The sequence below is a fragment of the Notamacropus eugenii genome, chromosome 2 (assembly GCF_028372415.1).
Source record: "Notamacropus eugenii isolate mMacEug1 chromosome 2, mMacEug1.pri_v2, whole genome shotgun sequence".
Lineage (NCBI taxonomy): Eukaryota > Metazoa > Chordata > Mammalia > Diprotodontia > Macropodidae > Notamacropus > Notamacropus eugenii.
In genome coordinates, this window is record NC_092873.1 from 340,219,263 (window position 1) to 340,241,244 (window position 21,982).

Genomic DNA, 21,982 nt, shown 5'->3' on the forward strand with positions numbered 1-21,982 from the left:
AAAGGATGAAGGTTCACCCACAGCATGATCATCAGTCCCATGAACTGGGGGTGAGAATGGGGGAAGCTAACTTCCATTGTTTCCCTTCTATCCTGTGGCTCCAAAGAAACGCATACCCAATGGAAATAGGCCGCAATCCCAGTTGCACATTGCCTCAGATACCCCAGTATCCTTACAGGCCTGCAAATAAAGAGGGTGTTCACCTAATTATCACCATACTCCTTAAGTAAAACCCCAGTGTTCCTACCTCTAATCTCTGAAATTCCCTTATTTTACCTGTTTTAAAAAATCGTGGTAAAGACGCAGAATTTTGTCCAATACCTCCATAACGTCAACTGGCAGTTCAATGTGCATTTCTGGCAGTCCCTAATCTATCCACTCTCCTCTCTGCTATTTCTCTCATGACAGAATCTTTGATTGTTTTGGCCTCGTGTTCTGTTGTTTTTATTTTTTTCCCCATGTTCTGTTGTTTTTAAAACAATACTTTGTGCCTCTATAGTCCAGATGACACTTTGCAAGTTTTCACATATCGCTTCCTTAACTTTATGCTCACAGTGACCCTTTGAGAGGAATAGAGAAGAGTACACTTGCAAATTCCCAAAGAATATCAGAAAACCAGAGTTTCTACTTGCTAGGGTTGCCAACTGAATCTCAAAGGAAAACAGCCTGAAGTGGGGGTGGGGCAGTAAAGGGCCAAACTCCAGAAGGCTTTCCTCCCTGCCTTCCTGACCTTTCTGACCAGAAGTTTAAAGGGGAAAAAAAACATACCATCTGCTCATATTTGATGTAACCAAGAGAGCTGACAAGAATCTCAATTCTGCAAATGCCCCAGTCCGTAAATAGGGAAAAGGTGAAGGTGGGGGCAGTCGGCTATGAAGTTAGCTTCCTGGTAAATGGCTCAGATTTTCCACCCTGCAGGCAGCCTCCTGGAGTGAAAAAAGTAGTGGATCAGGGTCAAGGGACCTGAGTTCTGATCTTGCCACATCCTTAACACATATTGTGACTCTGAGCAAGCTGTTTCACAACTGTAGCTGAATTTCAAGGGGTCTTAGCCTGGAGTCCGTGGATTTTTTAAAATAGACATTTTGATAGCTTTTTTTTTTTCAAAATAATTAGTTTCTTTTTAAATCTTAGATACTTTATTTTATGCATTTAAAAATTTTCTTCTTAGAGAGGATCCAAAGATTTCATCAGATTGCCTAAAGTGTCCATGCAAGCGTGTGCTGGTAAATATTTAAAATCAGCTCTCCTGGAGAGGAAAAATATGTGCAAGATACGCTATGATATTTAATCCTCACCATTACCATCTTCTCCATCACTTTCTTGAGCGGAAACCTGCAGCCTCAAAGCTAAATGTGCCCTTCTAGGTCCTCAAGTGTGGCCTTTGGACTAAATCCAAACTTCACAGAACAAATTCCCTTAATAAAAGGATTTGTTCTACAAAATTTGGACTCAGTCAAAAGGCTGCCCCCAAGGACCTAGAAAGCCACATACGACCTCAAGATCGCAGTTCCCTACCTCTGGCTCTAGACATTCAAAAAAACAACAAATTAAGTGCTGCTTTGGAGCATTTGCCAATTTCCAAGGTCTTAAATTTCCAATTTAATAACTGGCCAATTCGAGCTGGCTTTAGCTCACTCCCAGGTCCGGGACACCAAAAAAGCTAAAAACACCTGGACTATATGATCTTAGGCCTCTTCCAGCTTAATGTCTGTGTGTGAATGTTTTACTTAATTTACTTAATTACTTAAATCAAGTTTGAGGAAGGGAGGGCTGGATGCAAGCTTTGGGGACTGGAAAAACTGGAAGGAGCTTTGAAATGTCCTTTGGAACATCCAGAAGCTGGATGAAAGGGAGCTGGAGCCATAGTGAAGGACTTGAAGGTGGCTCAGCAGAGACAAAGGGAGAGATGAAGAAACCCAAATTAGAAGAGGTGGTGGGGGTGCCTGGGGAAAGTGGAGCAAATATCTCTTTGTGCATCTCTCTTCCAATTTTTTCTGGCAGAGCATAAGCTCCTTGAGAAGAATTTTTTTGTTTGTTTGTTTCAGAGCCATCTCCAGTTGTCTGGACTATATCTGACCCCTGGACCCAGATGGCTCTGGAGAAAACAGTGAGGCTCAGGACTTTGCACAGCCATCCTCACTTCAATCCAATTCACTTGCAAATCATCTTCCTGATGTCATGGTCTTCTTTAAGAACAAAGGACAAACCACACAACACAATTTTTGCTTTGCTTTTATAATCCCCAATATCTAAATCAATGCTGGGCACAGGCATTTAATTAGTACTTTCTAAATCAATGACTCCTCCCAGTCTCCCTGCTCTCTCCTCCAGTCTTATTTCAGTGTTCATTTCATTATGTTTCGAACTGGTCATAGAAGGCAGCCTTTGGTGGGCAAGAGCAGGAAGGGACCTCCAATGCTCTCAGATCAATAAAAGGACAGAATGCCTGCTGAGACCATCAAACTGAAAGAAATTATTTCCTCTCTCTGTAGAAAGAGAGCATAAGGGGAAATTTTAAGAGAAAAAAAGGTCACTCAGGACTCCCAATGTGGTTGGAAGTCTCAGCCTCACACCTGCCTTGCCTCCACTCAATACTGTCCCTTCTCGTTAAGCAGAGTCTATATGCCATCTGGTAAAGTCAACATTGTAATACTGTTGTTGGTGGAGGGAGACAAAATTGTGCACATTCCAATAAATCTGTAATCTCACTGATATGGCTCCAAAGAGAATGTGAACTCTTTGAAAGCAGAGGCTTCCTGTACTTGTTTTTGTAGCCCTTGACCATAAGACAGTAGTTGGAGCATCAAAGGAATTTAATAAATGCTTGTTGATTTTTTTTCTCATCAAAGAAATGTTTGACCATCACTTTTACTCTGGTTTTTCTGCTTGTTCCCTATCTTTTACATGTTACCAACTGCTCACACTCACCATGTGTCTCTCCATCGCCTTCTGAGTGATATACATGTTTAAGTCTTCAAGGATGGTAGAGAGCAGTGTATCAGAATGGTTAGAGAGCTGTCTTTGAAGTCAGAAAGATCTGAGTTTGAGTTCTCTCTCTTTCATTCACATATTGACTTTGTAAACCTAGGTAAGTTACATAATCTTTTAGTGCTCTAGTCAACTCTCTAAGACTATAAATTGCAGAGAGGTGCTTACTGGCATTGGTGGAGGGAGTTTTCTCTCCCCAAAGTTCCTTTAAACAATGAAATCACAGGTCTAGTATCTAGCCCAGGGACTGCAATGCTCTGTGACTAACCTCAAGAGAATGGGTAGAAGGAGTTTCCTCACTTGGGAAACCGCAGGTCCAGTCTCTTTACCAGAGATCACAATGTTCCATGACTAAGATCAGTACAACCCCACCAGTAGAATACCAGAATATTGGTATTTAAAAAGATGGAACTTTGTTTCTTCAAAGTGTAAGTTCATTCAAGTAGTTCTACAATTTTCTTAAGGCTATTATGGATTACACAGAAATCATGTATATTTGGTTTTGAAATATGGTCAACAAATTACATGTAGATATACACTCATCACTATCCTCCGCTTCTCTCTCTATACCAGCCTTACCCAGCTCTGTACTTTGGACAGCAACCTGGAACTCAGATTGATGGCCATAGTTCTGAGAAGGCCCTGGGGTCGCATTCAGTTAAGCTACCCTATGGCCTTCATGGCTCCAGTTGGGGTTTTCTTCGCAGTGATACTGGAGTGGTTTGCCATTTCCTTCTCCAGCTCATTTTACAAATGAAGAAACTGAGGCAAACAGGGTTAGATGACTTGCCCAAGGTTCACACAACTAAGAAGTGCCTATGGCTGGATTTGAACTCATGAAGATAGGTGTCTCCCTGATTCCAAACCCACTGTTCTACTCACTGAGCCATCCAGCTGCCGTAAAGTAGATCATCTCCTAATCTCACCTCCACCCCTTAGAATTCCTAGTTTTATTCAAAGCCCAGCTCAAATGTCCTCTCCTACTGTGAGGTCCTTCCTAATTCCCCCTCGCTGTAAGGGTCTCACTATACCTCTGACAAATTTACTGATTTTGTATAAACATATATGTACGGATTTCCACCAAGTAAATTTCTTGAGAGTAAGATTATGTTCATTTTTGTGTTAATATGTCCATTAGCTGGCACACTGCCTGGCATATAATAATTGTTTAATAAATATTTACTGATAAATTGATAATCTATTTCCACCTTGAGAACTGGTTATTATAGGAAGACCCTATAATCTGAGAAGTCATCTTTTTTTAATTAAAGTACACTGTTTTTCTTAGTGATGCCTATCATTCCCAAGACTATGCCTAGGGGGCCCATCACTCAGTTCATGAGAACTGAACTGATTGAGAAGTGGGGAACCTCTTGGAATCTTCTAGAAACCAGCCCCATTTGGGATGAAGAGTCCAGGGCTGAGTTTGACCCAGACTTGCTTGGCAGCTGGTGGAGGAGCTGAGGGCCTGTGCAGCACAAAGGACGATTCTATTCAGTGCATCCCCAAAGGAGAGGCCTCAGCAGCTAAGAAAACATTTTTATCGTTTTGTACAGGAGGAGCCTGCATTCCACTGTAAAGCCCCAGCTGGGAGGGAACAAGGAGAGGACCCCAAAGGTCAGGTCTGAGCCTTGGTTTCAGTCAAGGGGATGAGGGGAGACTGCTCTAAGCCTCCTTCAGGAACAGCCCCCAGCTGGCTTCTTCTGAGAGTTTGCTTGCCCCTAAGGAACTGGAATCCAAAAGGCATCCCAGCCACAGAGTGAGAAGAATGAATAATGAAGGTGAGGGCTGAGAACCTCAGTCAAAGACTGAATTGATAGTTTATGAAATTATGAGCTTATGAAGTGGGGGCAGGTATGCCCAGTTCTTTGGGAGCTCACCAGGAAAACCCACAATGTGGAGCAGCTAGTTGGTGCAATGCATAGAACACTGACCCTAGAGTCAGGAGGACCTGAGTTCAAATTCAGCCTCATGCACTGACTATCTGTGTGACCCTGAGCAAGTCACTTGGCCCCACTGCCTAAAAAGAAAAGTTCTAGGAAAGCCCACAATGGCAGCCAGAAGTGTAAATGCAATCACACTTTAAAAAGGCATAAAAGATACAAAGACAAGCATCAAAAAGGGTACAATGGTCAGGGAACAGGGTGAAGGGGATGGGATGGTGAAAAGAGGCAGGTAGTGTGGGGAAGAGGAAGGGTCAGGGGAGAGGCAGAGAGTATCACCCACTAGCCATGGATTAGCAATGGGAGCACTCAGCAGAATGTACCCAACAGAGACTGAAGCATGCTTGGGGGGGCAGGAGTTTGAGGGTTTGGGGGGAAATAGAACTGACTCTATCTGTGCATTGGTTAGTTCATTAACATATCCAGATCATTTCAAAGTTGTCAGTAAAACTCTAAAGTTAACATGTTCACATTATCTCAAAGTCATCAGCACCATTTGGTGTTCTGCTAATCTTACTGAGGATATCTGGAATTTGGCTGAGATTTACATATTATAGGACCAAGAAGCTTGACTGCAGTGTTCAGATGGCTTCTGATATTCAACACATGCTACCAGGTTAATTTTGATTCATATAATGATGTGATTTGTAAATTATGCTCCTCGGATTTTTGTGACAATTTGTACATGACTTCCAGGTTCTCCTTTGCAATCTTATTTCCTGCTATTGTCCCTTTATAATGGCTACTTGAAAACTTACTATATTGACCTGGGGGTGGGTTGGAGGGAGGGGCTATCAAGAAGACCAAACCAAGATACAATTTTAACCCAAGGATATCGGGGGTCTTTGCGATCAGTTGCACTACTTCAAACCTTCCTCTCTCATCTTTATAGATTTCAGCTCATGGAACAGGAACAGGAAGCTAGAAAGATGTGGCAACCACAGAAGTTTAGAACTGGAATGCCCTTACTTAGTACAAGCTCATTCAAGGAAACTGAGGCTTAAAAAGGTGAAATAACTCACTCCAGGTCACTCACCCAAATGGCAGATCCAGAATTTTAACCCAGGTCTTATGGTTTCAAGTCCAGTCCACTTTCCATCATACCACAAGTCCACTGGATGTGGACTAAGTGACATGTACCCCAGGGTCAATAGCAACTTGTGGAACCAATTAAAATACAAAATGATCCTCCGTCTTGTGAGGCCTTCTTCCTCATCTGCAATCATGGTGGTCCATGAAATGAAAGGGTGTGGAAGATGCTTAGCATCACCCAAGAATAAATTTTAATTTGAATGTCCCATACTCTAAAGGACAGATACTTGTCCAATTATTGCTGGAGAAACTGAGTCATCTAAATCTTGACATTTTTGACAAACAAAACAAAAAGAAAGGCAGTCAAATGGAAGAATGGCTCACAGGCAAAGAAAGGAGTTGGTAGAGTGCATTTTACTGTATGCCCCAAAACTACAAAAACCAAATATTATTTCATGGGACATTCAGTCATGATGTAAACAGCCATGAAAATAGTTGTAATTTACCTACCAACATCAGTTGCTAAGGACAAAGTATCAGAGAAATTCTATGATGAATTCAATAAAACCTTCCAAATCAAATCAACATGAATTCTGGCACTTGATGATATCAATGCAAAGGAGGGAAAAAGTGAGGATTGGGAAGAAATCTATGAAAAAGGGCACTGGATCTGGATGGCGCCACAGGAGAAGTGAGGCTGATGACCTTGGACAGCCCTCCCTCACTCAAAACAAAGTCAAGAACAAATCATGTCATTTCTCTGATGGCATGGTCTTCTTCGGCAACGAAGGATGAACACACACACAGACAAAGAGAAAGTGTTGCTTAGCCTGGAAAGACTTACATGAACTGATGCAAAGTGAAGCAAGTAGAACCAGGAGAACATTGTACACAGTAGAAGCAATATTGTATGATGATCAACTAAAAATGATTTAGCTATTCCCAGCAATATAAAGATCTAAGACAATTCTGAAGGATCTACAAGATGAAAAATGGTGTCAGTCTCCAGAGAAAGAACTGATGGAATCTGAATGCAGATCAAAGCATACTGTTACTTTACTTTATTTTTCTTGGGTTTTCTGGCCAGTGTTTTCTTTTACAACATGACTAATATGGAAATAAATTTTGCATGACTGAACATATATAATCTTTACCCAACTGCTTACTTTCTCAGTGACAGGGGAGGGAGGATGGGAGAGAATTTAGAAGTCTAAATTGTTTTTTAAAATAAAGGTTAAACATTGTTTTTACCTGTAACTGGGGGAAAAATATTTCTAAAAAACTTAAGTATGGTTTTGGAGAAGGAAATGAAAGGGACTAGTGATTTGTGGATTATAGAGAAGCCTCATATATTCATATTATTAACACTTTTAAAAAATTTTAGGTGTTACATATAGCAAGTACCAAACAACATCACAAAGAAAGAAAGTGGTTATATTTTAACAGAGAGGAAAAAAACTTATTATAGACATGAGACCTATTTCTGAGTCAGCTGTTTGTGCAGTTTTATCAGAGCTCAGACCAGAAACTGTAATCAGGAAGAAGAAAAAATAATAATGAGAAAAAATATGGCATGTAATTAAAAGGATTAACCCTGAATTATTTGTATAAGCTATTGAAAATCAAAACTAGGAAATGGAAAAAAAGAAATAATTTTTAAAAATCAGGTGAGAGATAAAATAGGGAGATGTATACTCAATAAAAGCATTTTCTATTGTGATTTGAAATTTGATGCAAAATCTCAAGGAGGGATTCTCCATGGATGATGCAGTCCTATAGATGATCTTATTTGCGGATGACATTATGTTGATTTGGGGAAGCTAGGTGGCTCAGCAAATACAGCATCAAGTCTAGAGTCAAGAAGACCTGAGTTCAAATTTGGCCTCAGATACTTACTAGCTGTGTGACCCTGGGGAAGAGTCTTAACCCCATTTGCCTCAAATTCCTCATCTGTCAAATGAGCTGGAGAAGGAAATGGCTAACCATTCCAATATCTTTGCCCAGATAACCCCAAATGGAGTCACGAAGAGTCCAACACATCTGAAACAATTGAAAACAATAATTATGTTGATTACATCAAACCCCTAGTCACTGCAGTCTTCAGGAGAAAATCTGTAATCTTTCCAAAAATGTTTGACATGGTCATCCACACAGGAAAACTCAAATGGATGAATGCTATCTGTTACCCTAATTTCAACATGTAGCTGAACAGAAACTCTAGAAAGCTTTCCAAAAGTAGACATATCTGGGACAAACAGTACAGATGGACAATAACAGTACAGATGGACAATAAAAGGGCTCAGAGTTGAACAGGAGGAAGAGGGTGGGCTGGATTGCTTTTCACTGGCCCTAAGCTTTGTCATTTCAGTACAAACATTTTAGTGGGCTGCATATGGCAAAATTGAGAATACCACTGCCTCTAAAGAACTAAAGATGAGTGCAACATTTGGCTGTGGGATGCCTGGCATTTACCCCCCACACTTCTGGTCTGGATTGCTTACCCCAACCTGTCCTCAAACTAATAGGTCTAGGTTTTCAAAGAAGGATCATTTAGTCAACAAGTATTTTTAATGCTTTTTTTTTAATTTTGAATTTCAAATTCTTTCCCTCCCTCCTTCTCTTCCTCCCTTCCCTGACATGGTAAGCAATTGGATATAGATTATACATGTGCAATCATTACAAAACATATTTCAATAATAGTCATTCAACAAGTACCTATAAAATGTCTACCATGTTCCTGGCACTGTGCTAAGTGCTAGAGATATGAAGAAAGTAAAAAAAAAAAAATACAATCCCTGCCCTCAAGGAACTCATATTCTAATGGAAGAAACAACCATGAACATATATATTAAGGCAAAAGGGAGGTACATTTCAAACTCTCTTCAGGTACAACCCTGTTGGGGAAAAGGGAAATGCAGTTCCCCTACTCACCACCAGAGTTCTCAAGTCCCCACTGCTACGCTTCCATTTACACAAACTCAGCTACTCACACTACCACCATTAGATCTTAAACATAACCATTTACTTAATAATTAGATAAATGGGATAATAATCATAATATCGCAGGCATTCAACATAAAGCTATACCCCTCTCCACAAATGAACTGTCAAGACTGAGTAATACTCAGCAATTATTTTTCTCAGAAGCAGACTTATGCCTCTGAAAAATGAACCATCACGAGTCACTCCTTTAAAAAGTCTTTCCCTTTCTTGAACATCATATAGGGAGACAATAAAAGGGCTCACTATATCAGATTGTAGGGGGAGGAGGAAAAGGGGGAGAAAATTTGGAACTCAGAATTTTATGGAGATGAATGTTCAAAACTAAAAATGAATTAATATTTTTTTGAAAAATAAAGAAAATACCTTCTGAGATACAAGGAATAAAAATAAATAAATAAAAGGGTTCAAGGTTAGGTTGTGAGCAAGCTGCAATACATAATCAATGAGGAACCTCAAAGAGGAGCAGGAGTAATTAATGCCATTAAAGAAATATATAACAGAAAATATGACAGAAAGACAAGATGGGCTGGTCATATAGCCAGAGTGATAGATGATAAGTGGATTGCCAAAGTGCTCCACTGGTACTCTCATATTGTCAAGAGAAAATGGGGGAGGTCTCCACCATGTTGATTGGTATTCATGGTGAACTTTGAAGAGGACATAGACAAGAGCCACTCAAGATGGACAAGCATGAATGAGTTGCAGAAATGCATCATTGGAGGCAATTCCTGAATAGATCACAGATCCATTTCAATGTATGCTGAATCATCCTTCCCATCCTCCACCCTCCAAATAGTAAATTCTTTAAGGACAGGACTATTTTTCATTTCTTTGTAGACCCAACACTTTGTACATAATAAGTGCTTAATAAATGTTTGTTGAATAGATTGAATAGGCCCCCTGATAGTATATATGGATACATTTCTCCATTCTACAAAGTACAATAAGGAATATAGTAATTGCTCCATAAATGCAAAGCGATTCTTGGCTTCTAATCCCTCAGTGGGACATATAGGATGTCCAGCAAGGACTAGCACCTCTGTTGTGAGGAATTGCAAGTCCTTTTCAGGGTTGCTCACCTACCTTAGTGTTCAGCTGTCATCCAACTCTCTCCTGTGGCTCCAAGAAGCTACAGCATGGACTGCAGCCACATCTCAGTAAAACCATCTAGTCAGATGGGCTAAACCAGGTTGAGGGTAACTGATAGGCCTCAAACTCATCAGTGAATTAGGATGTCTACCCTAAGCTTGTGAAGACATTTCCACCTCCATCCTCACCCCCACAAGAATAGGTGGATGAGAACAATTTGTTCCAAGGGTCATGAAGGAGGCTTCATGCAGTAGGAACTGCAAAGCACTTACAGCTTGGTCAGACATGGAAGACACCAAGGTCATCCACTGGATCCTGGGTCATTCCTTGTCTTGCCACTGGATTTAGATGACTGTGGAAGAGAAAGTGGGGCTCATGACTGACCCTGTGCGACTGCCTCACTTAAATCCAATTCACCCTATGATATCATCAGTATTTTTTGAAACAAAGAACAAACAACAGTCCTTCAGTATGTGGGTCCATCCTGTGATGCAGCTTGAAAAAGAGAGAACTCCTGAGATGCAGAATACTGCTCCCTCTGCTTCTAGGCTTCTATGGTGTCAACTAGAGTTCTCTGATACTCTTAAAATGAAGACTCCAGTGGTCATTTCTGCTGCCACTACCCTAGGAATTGAAGAGGGCTCTCTGCTTCACAAGATCATAGATTTAGAGCTGGAAGGTCTTTCTTCCAGATAGATCTTAGAGGTCACTGAGTCCAAATTCCCTCCTTTCTGGATCTTCTCACTGGGGTTTCTGATCAAAGATTTTCCCTTTCTTGGACTCTCCCTTTCCCATCCCCATTTAATGTTAGCATGTGACAGCTAGAACATGTCTTTGCCCAGGCAGGTCTAAGAGGGAACTTCAGTTCCCTGACTGCCACTTCCTGTTTTCTGATACTACCTTTGGGACCTTAAGTAGATCACTTAAGATTCTTGTATGTCAGCTGCCTCCTAAGTCAAATGAATGAGTTGGACAGGAGGCCTCTAAGGTACCTTTCAATCCTGGATCTATGAGCCTAAGATCATTCAACTAAAAGCAATTTCAGATGATCTTCGTGTTTTCTTTGGGGAGCATCACTCTGGGATAGAAGTAAGAGGAAAGAAGAAAGTAAAAGGGAAAATGTTATGCTGGACTCAGGTACTATGGGATAACTCTTTTAAAGGGAGTTATCTAAACAAGTCTCCACAAATCCAGGCCTCTAGGCAGATGGCAGGGGTCATCCACTATTACAGTGCAAATTACTACTGTACAACTCCCTTTGAGCTACTCCAACCAACTTTCATCCTTAGGGAATGATCACCTTCAGGGAACTTATATCTTGTTAGGAAGTAATTGCCTGATAGGACAGGAGGATGGGATCCAATAAATACTATCCTACTTCTGACACTTACTAGCAGTGTGAACCTGGATAAGTCATTTAATCCTATTTGCCTCAGTTTTCTCATCTGTAAAATGAGCTGGAGAAGGAAATGGAAAATCACTCCAGTATCTTTGTCAAGAAAACCCCAAATGGGGTCACAAAGAGTTGAATGTGACTCAACAACAACAATGCAGACAGTACTTAACTGTGCAAAAATGATCTCCAAGCAACTGTTCTTATTTATAAGGGGAAAATGCCAGAAAATTGAATGTCTAATCATAGTCTGAAATTAAAATAAATGAAATACTATTATTCCCAGTAGATTTCTGCAAAAACCAGAGTATCCAAAATGGAGCTCTCTGGCAAGCATGCACAGTATATATAGTATTTCTTGCATTCCCCAAGTTCGAAGAATGCAGTAGCTCCGCACTTCTAAAACTATATAGCTCACGAGCCCCCAGTACTGTGTTTTTCAACAATAGTCAGCAAATGACACAATTAGCTTAAAGCAAAAGGTATTTATAGAAATAGTACAACATGAACATTTCTCTCCCAAACCTGGGGCATATTCTCCACAAATAAACACAGCAACTGTGTGAGAAGAATAAAGTCATAGTGTACTTTGAACCTGGGGCAGTCACCTCACCCATCCGCTCAAGGACACTCAACCTGCAAGTATAAGTCGGGGGCTTATCCTCAAAGGAGCAAATTATACCATAAGTTTATGAACCTTTCAAAGGAGCTCTATCATGAATTCAAGATGTCTTAAATGTCTCTAGCTAAGGATATTCATCTAGTATTTTTCTGCCTATGAGGAGAAAAAAGGATCATGTGTTTATTTTGGCTCTTACTCTTTGCATTGTTTTTCTAATGTATGTTACATTCTTACTTTTTTTCCTTCCTTTTTCTTACCCCCACTGAGTTTTAATCACCTAATCTTTTCAACCATTCTCCTGCATTTGGTGGGAGTGACCCAGAGGAAATATCTTGGGAAAGTCTGGGGAAGAAGCCAGAGTGGGAGTGTAGCACTGAGTAAGGAGGACAACCAATAAAAACTCTTTCTCCATTAGGAGAAAGGAAATAAGGAAATCAGTCCTGGTAGTTTTCATCATCTTTCTTGAATGTACATCACTTTTTTTTTTCTAGAACTCTCACATGAAAAAACTGAAGACCAAAACTGAGAGATGATTTTTCTTCCCTTTCCTCCACTAAATAGGCTTGAGAAACATATCTCTAAGTGGACTTTTATAATTTTTTTCTCACTTTTTTTAACTTACTTTTTTTTCCTTCTTTTTTGTTGAACCTCTTTTCTCTCCCATACCTTTCATTCTCTTTCACCCCTTTGGATCAGCACCTCAGAATAATGCTCTAATCCTTACTTCTGTCTAATACTCAAAAATATGAGCCGCATTCCTAGGAATTATTAGCTCTAACTTTTTATAGGTGCTACCCAAGAGTGCGGAAAATGCTAGATATATGCTGGCCTTCCAACCAGTCATCTACTCTTCTGAGAGGAATTAAGCTAAGAAGTAAAGGATATCCATTTATTTTCATTTACTACCTATAAAGTTCATAGGAAAGAGGGCAAGAAAGTAAAAAAGATTTACGGGCTGGTAAATACTGTCTGCTCCTTTTCAAGGCTGAGTTATGTTCATTTTTGGCAACAAATTCAGAACATTTCTTTGTCATCCGAAAGGTTATTTTTTTTTGTCTTGTCTATAGCAAGTCTTTCATCAGGTTAAACTATGGACCATCTCTCACAAGATTTTCTCTAAAGCTAGAGATTAGCAATTGCTTTCTTTCATTATTAAGTGACCCCAAGATCTGATCAAATTGCCATATAATTCTCTAATTCCTGAAACAATAGATGAAGAAAAGAGAAGGGGAATCTGAAAGCTGTTACCAGGGTCAGGAGAATGGATTGGTGTTCCCTCTGAGGTGCCTGCAAGTATAGCTATGAAGGACCAGAAATATCTCTGACTGAATTTAATTTTGGATCTGCCTCTGTGAAGCCAAACAAGCCTTCATGAAGTAAAGAAGTTGAAGTCATAAGAAACTGAATACACATGCACACACACACACACACACACACCACACCACACCACACCACACCACACCATACTACACCCCTCCCCCTTCCACCAACCTGATAACCCATGATCTCCTGATAAGATAATGGGACAAGTAGAGCATTTGGGACTCTCCTCCTTCACAAAATAATTGAGTAAAAACTAGGGACATGTTAGATCCAGTTCTCATCAGTTCACAAGAGCCAATTGTTAATATTTCAATGTGAGCATTTACAGCATGAAAATCAGCACATGCTATAAATCAGGATTTGATATATTCTTTTGTTGATTGTCTAGACTCAAGAAAGTAATGAAAAACTGCTAATAATTCAGAATAAACTTAAACATGTCACACATACTAGTTTGGGTTTTTTGGAACACCAATTATAAAACATCTACTAGAACATTCTTAGAGGTACCTCAGAAGTCTTCCAGCTAAATGGTGGTGGTGGTGGTTTCGTAGCCCCATTTGGGGTTTTCTTGGCAAAGGTACTGGAGTAGTCTAACTATTTCCTTCTCCAGTTCATTTTACAGATGAGGAAACTGAGGCAAATAGGGTGAAGTTACTTGCCCAGGGTCACACAGAGAATGAGTGTCTGAGACCAGATTTAAACTCATGTCTTCTTGATACTAGGCCTAGCACCCTACCTGCTTTGTCATGTAGCTGTCCAGCTAAAAGGTATCCCTTCTCCAATATCCAGGCCTATCATCAAGAAGAGGATTGCTAGTTCTCTGAAAACTTCAAAAGTACAGTATCCCTTCCACATTGGAGGGGTTAGGAATTTGATGCCCCCTGTGATCTGGATAATCTGTGTAAAATTTTTGGCCCTCCCTTCATACCAGAGAAGTGTGAATTATTACGGTATTAGATTAAAAATGTTGATATTATACAATACTATACATATATTTTATGCATTTCTAAGTTTCTAAACTTTTTCTGTATTGTCTACTGGCCTTTGCAAAACTTTGCAAAAATTCCCATTTAATTTCTTATGCTGACTTGCAATATAATAAAGCCATGATGGGAAAAGTTATGATATGAAAGGGACAACTGTGCATAGTTTTTCTTTACTGGGATGCTTTAGTCTCCCGTTCTAACACTTCCCTGGAATTCTAGTTTCTGGCATTCCTTTTCCTCCACCTCCAAAGTACTGATGCCTTGATAATCAATCCATCCTCAAGTCACAGGCAATATGGTATAGAATCTAGAGCTGGTCTCAAATCCAGAAAGACATGGGTTCAGGTCCTGCTTCTGATATATCCTTGCTACATGACCCTACGTAAGTCATTTAACTTCTCATTACTTCGAGGCAATTCTCTAAGATTTTTAGTTGCAGAGAAGGTGCTGACCCAAATTGGCAGGAGTTTCCTCATCTGGGAATTCCCTGTATCAATGAATTCACAGTTTTGGGCCCTATCCTGTTCCCTGTGTCAAGTCCTATGTTAGATGCTAGAAATACAAAGAAAAATAAGAAATAATTCCTGTCCCCCAAGCAGCCTACATTTTATTGGAAATGAGAGCACACATGTAAGTAAATAAAAAAAATACATACAAGCCAATGAAGGGGAAGGAAAAATACTAGCAACTCAATACACTAGAAAACGCTTCATGTAAGAGGTAATATTTGACCTGAGCTTTGAAGGAAATTAAGGGCTCTGTAAGGTCAGAAGTGCTGTGGGTCTAAACTAAGGTGATGGCAGTGTGAGTAGGGGGAGGGGACAGATAGGAGAGATGCTGTAGAAATGCCAAGATTGGTAACGGGTTGTCATCATTGGTCCTTTCTTCTTGAAGAACACCAATAAAATCAGGAGGATGATGTATGGACTTGCAAGTGATTTAAGTGAGGTCAGAGCTGTGCAAAGTCGCCAGCCTCACTCTCTCCTCCAGAGTCACTGGAATCCAGAGCAAGACAGAGACCAAGACAAATAGAGATGACCTGGGATGCAGTGGGGGACGCTGGCTTTTTGAAATTCTCAGTTTCTCTAATTAAAAGCTAGGGAAGAATTAAGGCAAAAAATGGCCTATTTTGCCTTCATAAAAGAATCAGTCTGGGAGGAGAAGACCCTTAGAGTTTCTGACCAGAACAAAAACTGATACATAATATAAGAATGAGGAGTTGAGGGTGTCAAGTGTCTGAGACTAGGTTTGAACTCAGAATGAATCCTGACTCCAGGGCTGGTGGTCTATCCCCTGTGTCACTTAGCTGCCCCTTGACTTCTGACCTTATTATTCAACTCCAAAGTTTCTAATAATCTAATTGTCAGATCTGATGGCCTTTTCTCAAACCTCATCTTTATCCTCAACAATAAACTCTAGGGGGCGGAGCCAAGATGGCGGAGTGAAAGCAACGACTCACCTAAGCTCCTGGAAAAACTCCTCTGGATATATCTGGGGGGAGAGTCTGACCAGACTTTGGAGGTGTAGAATCCAGTGGGAGACGGACTTTGACAGATTCGGAGCCCAGGCTGGACTGGAAGGTCCACAGGAGGGATCTGTTCCGCGGGGGTAAGACCCCGGCGCACAGCGCAGCGCGGTCGGCGCGGCGCGGCAGGGCGGAGGGGACCCGAGGGGCCCGAGAGTGGCGGGCGAGACCAGCGGAGCAGGAGATAAGCCAGGCCGAGCCAACGATATCAGCGCAACAGCCTTGGAAATCTTCAGCCTAAAGACGGGACTTCAGTGGGTCACTACTTGAACATCCAGAAGCTGGGATGCCGGAGTGATCAGTAAGTGCTCTCCCCTCCCCCCCCCCCCCCCCCCCCCCCCCCCGATGACCGTGAGGGAACCATAAAATTCTTCCCCAGATTGATCCTGGATCAGTGGGAGCAGCAGAAGGGGGCGGGTGGTCTCATAACACCAGAGGCTGGAGAGGTGGCAAAGGGGGATTCTTCCCACTGTGGTGGAGGCTATCTGGAGGGACAGACGACCCAGGGCAGAGAAAAATTCGCACTGAGACCCAAGCAAGCCTCAGCCCGGGAGACGAGCCCCAGGAGGGGCGGGAACACGCATTAGCCTCTAGGCGTGCCCCAGCCCTCCAGGGGAAAGGGAAGACAATAGGGAAGCTGGGATCACCATCCCCGGACCTTGCCTTTGCCTCAGGCCAGCTGAGGAGATATCCTGAGACCAGACCACACCTCCCACACACCTATCAAGCTAAACCCAGGGTTGATCTGGGAAACAACAACAACAACAACAACAACAAAAAGCCTGCTTTTAGCCTAGACAAACATCAACTCAACTTAAAAGATCTGTATCTTCTGACTGAAAGAACCAAAAGCTACAACACTCAGCCAACATCATGAATCGGAAAAAGCAGATGAAAAGTGAAAAAACCATAGAATCTTTCTATGGGGATAAGGACCAAAACACAAACACCAAAGAGGTCAGAGCTGAGACTGTACTTCCATCTGAAACCTCAGATGGGACTATGAATTTCTCGCAAGCACAACTAGATTACCTGGAACGTCTGAAGAAGGATATAAAAGAAAAACTGGCCAATGATTTTAAAACCATAAAAAAAGAATTCACTGATGAGAACATCAATCTGAAAAAGAAAATTGAAGAAATGGAAAAGGAAGTTCAAAAATTAACTGGAGAGAATAATTCCCTAAAAGGAAGAGTTAATCAAACGGAAAAGGAAACTCAAAACCTAATAGGGAAAATTGATCAGATGGAAAAGGAAATCCAAAACCTAACTGGGAAAATTGGTCGAATGGAAAAAGAAGTACAAAAATTAAATGGAGAAAATAGCTCCTTAAAGGGAAAAATTGGCCAGATGGAAAAGGAGATGCGAAAGCTAACTGAAGAAAACAATAGGATCAAGATTAGAATTGGGCAAGTAGAAACTAATGACTCAATGAGGCAACAAGAATCAGTCAAACAAAATCTAAAGAATGAAAAGATAGAAGAAAATCTAAAATATTTAATTGGAAAAACAACTGACCTGGAAAATAGATCCAGGAGAGAAAATCTAAGAATTATTGGCCTGCCAGAAACCCATGATGAAGAAAAGAATCTGGACAATATCTTCCAGGAAATCATCAAGGAAAACTGCCCAGAAGTACTAGACTCAGAGGGCAAAATAGCCATCGAAAGAATCCACCGTTCCCCACCGGAAAGGGATCCCAAACTCAAAACCCCAAGAAATATAGTTGCCAAATTCCAGAGCTATCAAGTGAAGGAGAAAATACTACAAGCAGCCAGAAAGAAACAATTTAAATATCAAGGTCACACAGTCAGGATCACACAGGACCTTGCAGCTTCTACATTAAAAGATCGAAAGAATTGGAACCCAATATTCCGTAAGGCAAAGGAGTTGGGACTCCAACCGAGGATCAACTACCCAGCAAAGTTCAGCATAACATTTCAGGCAAGGAGAAAGTCATTCAACGAAATAAGGGATTTCCAGAGCTTCCTGACCAAAACACCAGAACTCAATAGACAATTTGATCTTCAAATGCAGGTCTCCAGAGAATCATAAAAAGGTAAACAGAGGGGAAAAAACAAAAACAAAAACTTGCAACTCAATTAGGGCAATCTGTTTACCTCCCTGTAAGGGAAGATGATACCTGTTAATCTTGAGAACTGTGCAGCTATTATGATAAAAGGGATATATGTAGAGGGAACGGGCATAAAGTAAATGATGTCATGGCAAAAATATGATTTAAGTATGAGAAGGGAATGTAATAGGAGGTGTGGAAAGGGGGAAGCAGAAAATGGCAAATTATATCACAGGAAGAAGTACAAAACTATAGTAGAGGGAAGGAGGGGAGGGAGATGAGCATTGTTTGAGAGGTACTCTCATCTGATTTGTTCAAAGGAGGGAACAATAACCTTAAGCAGATAATCCTAACTAGCTCTATAGGTAGTAGGAGGGGAAGGGAGAAGAAAGGGGAGGGTGGCTAAAAGGGAGGAAAGAAGCAATAAGAGTAAAGGGGACTAAAAGGGAGGGGGGCTAAAAGAAGGAGGGGAAGGCTGCAGGAGGAGGGGGAGAAAAGTGAGTACTATTGAGGAGGGGAAGGGAGACGGGAGAGTTAAAAGCACAAATGGTGGGAAAGAGGGTGGAGGGAAATACACAGATTGTAATCATAACTGTGAATGTGAATGGGATGAACTCTCCCATAAAACGGAGACGGATAGCAGAATGGATTAAAAGCCATAATCCAACAATATGCTGCTTACAAGAAACACATTTGAAACGGGAGGACACACATAGGATAAAGGTCAAAGGATGGAGCAGAATATATTGTGCTTCAGCTCATGTAAGAAAGGCAGGAGTAGCAATCCTAATCTCAGACAAAGCAAAAGCAGAAATAGATCTAATCAAAAGGGATAAGGATGGAAACTATATCCTACTAAAAGGCACCATAGACAATGAAGCAATATCATTACTAAACATGTATGCTCCAAGTGGTATAGCATCCAGATTCTTAGAGGAGAGGTTGGGGGAGTTGAAGGAAGAAATTGATAGCAAAACTATACTAGTGGGGGACCTCAACCTCCCCCTCTCTGAACTAGATAAATCCAACCTTAAAATAAACAAGAAAGAGGTTAAGGAGGTAAATAAAACTCTGGATAAGGTAGATATGATAGATCTTTGGAGAAAATTAAATGGGAATAGAAAGGAATATACCTTTTTCTCAGCGGTACATGGAACATTTACAAAAATTGACCATGTACTAGGACATAAAAATCTCACAATCCAGTGCAGAAAGGTAGAGATAATCAATGCATCCTTTTCAGATCATAATGCATTAAAAATTACATGTAATAAAAGGCCATGGAAAGAGAAACCAAAAATCAATTGGAAACTAAATAATCTAATTCTAAAGAAGGATTGGGTTAAAGAAGAAATCATAGAAACAATCAACAACTTCATTCAAGAGAATGACAATAGTGAGACAACGTACCAAAACTTATGGGACACTGCAAAAGCAGTTATTAGGGGAAGTTTTATATCTCTGAATGCTTACATAAATAAAATAGAGAAAGAGGAGATCAATGACTTAGGCTTGCAGTTGAAAAAGCTAGAAAAAGAACAAATTGAAAATCCCCAAGTAAATACCAAATTAGAAATACTGAAAACCAAAGGAGAGATTAATAAAATTGAAATAAAGAAAACTATTGAATTAATAAATAAAACCAATAGTTGGTTTTATGAAAAAACTAATAAAATTGATAAACCTTTGGTTAATCTGATCAAAAAAAAGAAAGAAGAAAACCAAATTACTAACATTAAAAATGAAAGGGGTGAACTCACCTCCAATGAGGAGGAAATTAAAACAATAATTAGAAACTACTTTGCCCAACTTTATGCCCACAAATTCGACAATCTAAACGAGATGGAGGAATATTTTAAAAAATACAAATTGCCCAGATTAACAGAAGAGGAAGTTGAATACTTAAACAACCCCATCTCAGAAAAAGAAATTGAACAAGCCATCAATGAACTCCCTAGGAAAAAATCTCCAGGGCCAGATGGATTCACAAGTGAATTCTATCAAACATTTAAAGAACAGTTAATTCCAATACTACATACACTATTCTTGAAAATTGGGGAAGAAGGAGTCCTCCCAAATTCTTTCTATGATACAAATATGGTTTTGATACCCAAACCAGGAAGAGACAAAACAGAGAAAGAAAATTATAGACCAATTTCCCTAATGCATATAGATGCAAAAATTTTAAATAAGATTTTAGCAAAACGAATACAGCATCTTATCACGAGATTAATACATTATGATCAGGTAGGATTCATACCAGGACTACAGGGCTGGTTCAATATTAGGAAAACTATTAGCATTATCGATCACATCAACAACAAAGCTAACAAAAACCACATGATTATCTCAATAGATGCAGAAAAAGCTTTTGACAAAATACAACATCCATTCCTACTAAAAACATTGGAGAACGTAGGAATAAAGGGAACTTTCCATAAAATAATAAGCAGTATCTATCTAAAACCTTCAGCAAGCATTATATGCAATGGGGATAAGCTAGATGCATTCCCAATAAGATCAGGGGTGAAACAAGGTTGTCCATTATCACCACTATTATTCAATATGGTACTAGAAATGTTAGCTGTAGCAATTAGACAAGATAAAGATATTCAAGGAATTAGAATAGCCAAAGAAGAAACTAAGTTATCACTCTTTGCAGATGATATGATGATTTACCTAGAGAATCCCAGAGATTCAAGTAAAAAATTACTTGAATTAATAAACAACTTTGGCAAAGTTGCAGGGTACAAAATAAACCCACACAAATCCTCTGCATTCCTATATATTAGCAACAAAGTTCAACAGCAAGAGATAGAAAGAGAAATCCCATTTAAAGTTAGGGTAGACAGTATAAAATACTTAGGAGTCTACCTGCCAAAACAAACCCAGGGACTATATGAACACAATTACAAGACACTTTTTGCACAAATAAAGTCAGATTTAAGTAAGTGGAAAAACATTAGTTGCTCATGGGTAGGCCGTACTAATATAATAAAAATGACAATTCTACCCAAATTAATATACTTATTTAGTGCCATACCAATTAAACTATCAGACAATTACTTTCTAGAGCTGGATAAAATAATATCAAAATTCATTTGGAAAAACAAAAGGTCCAGAATATCAAAGGGACTAATGAAAAGAAATGCTTGGGAAGGTGGCCTAGCGCTACCAGACCTTAAACTGTACTATAAAGCAGCAATTATCAAAACCACTTGGTATTGGCTAAGAAACAGAGAGGTAGACAAGTGGAATAGACTTGGCACTCAAGATGCAGTAGGCAAGGAATATAGCAACCTTCTGTTTGATAAACCCAAGAACCCCAGCTTCTGGGATAAGAACTCATTGTTTGACAAAAATTGCTGGGAAAACTGGATAACAGTGTGGCGGAAATTAGGCATAGACCCATACCTGACACCATACACAAGAATAAAGTCCAAATGGGTACATGATTTAGGTATAAAGATTGATACCATGAATAAACTGGAGAAGCAAGGAATAGTGTATTTATCAGATCTATGGAGAAGGGAAGAATTCTTTACTAAAGGAGAGATAGAATGCATTATGAAATGCAAAATGGATAACTTTGAGTACATTAAACTGAGAAGTTTTTGCACAACCAAACCCAATGCAACCAAAATCCGGAGGGATGTAGTAAATTGGGAAAAAATTTTTACAGCTAAGCTCGGGGATAAAGGCCTCATTTCTAGAATATATAGAGAACTGACCCAAATGTATAATCATACAAGTCATTCCCCAATTGATAAATGGTCAAAGGATATGAACAGGCAATTTTCAGAGGAAGAAATTAAAGCTATCTATAATCATATGAAAAAATGCTCTAAATCACTATTGGTTAGAGAGATGCAAATCAAAACAACTCTGAGGTACCACATCACACCTATAAGATTGGCAAACATGACAGAACAAGAAAATGATAAATGCTGGAGAGGATGTGGGAGAGTTGGAACACTAATTCATTGTTGGTGGAGCTG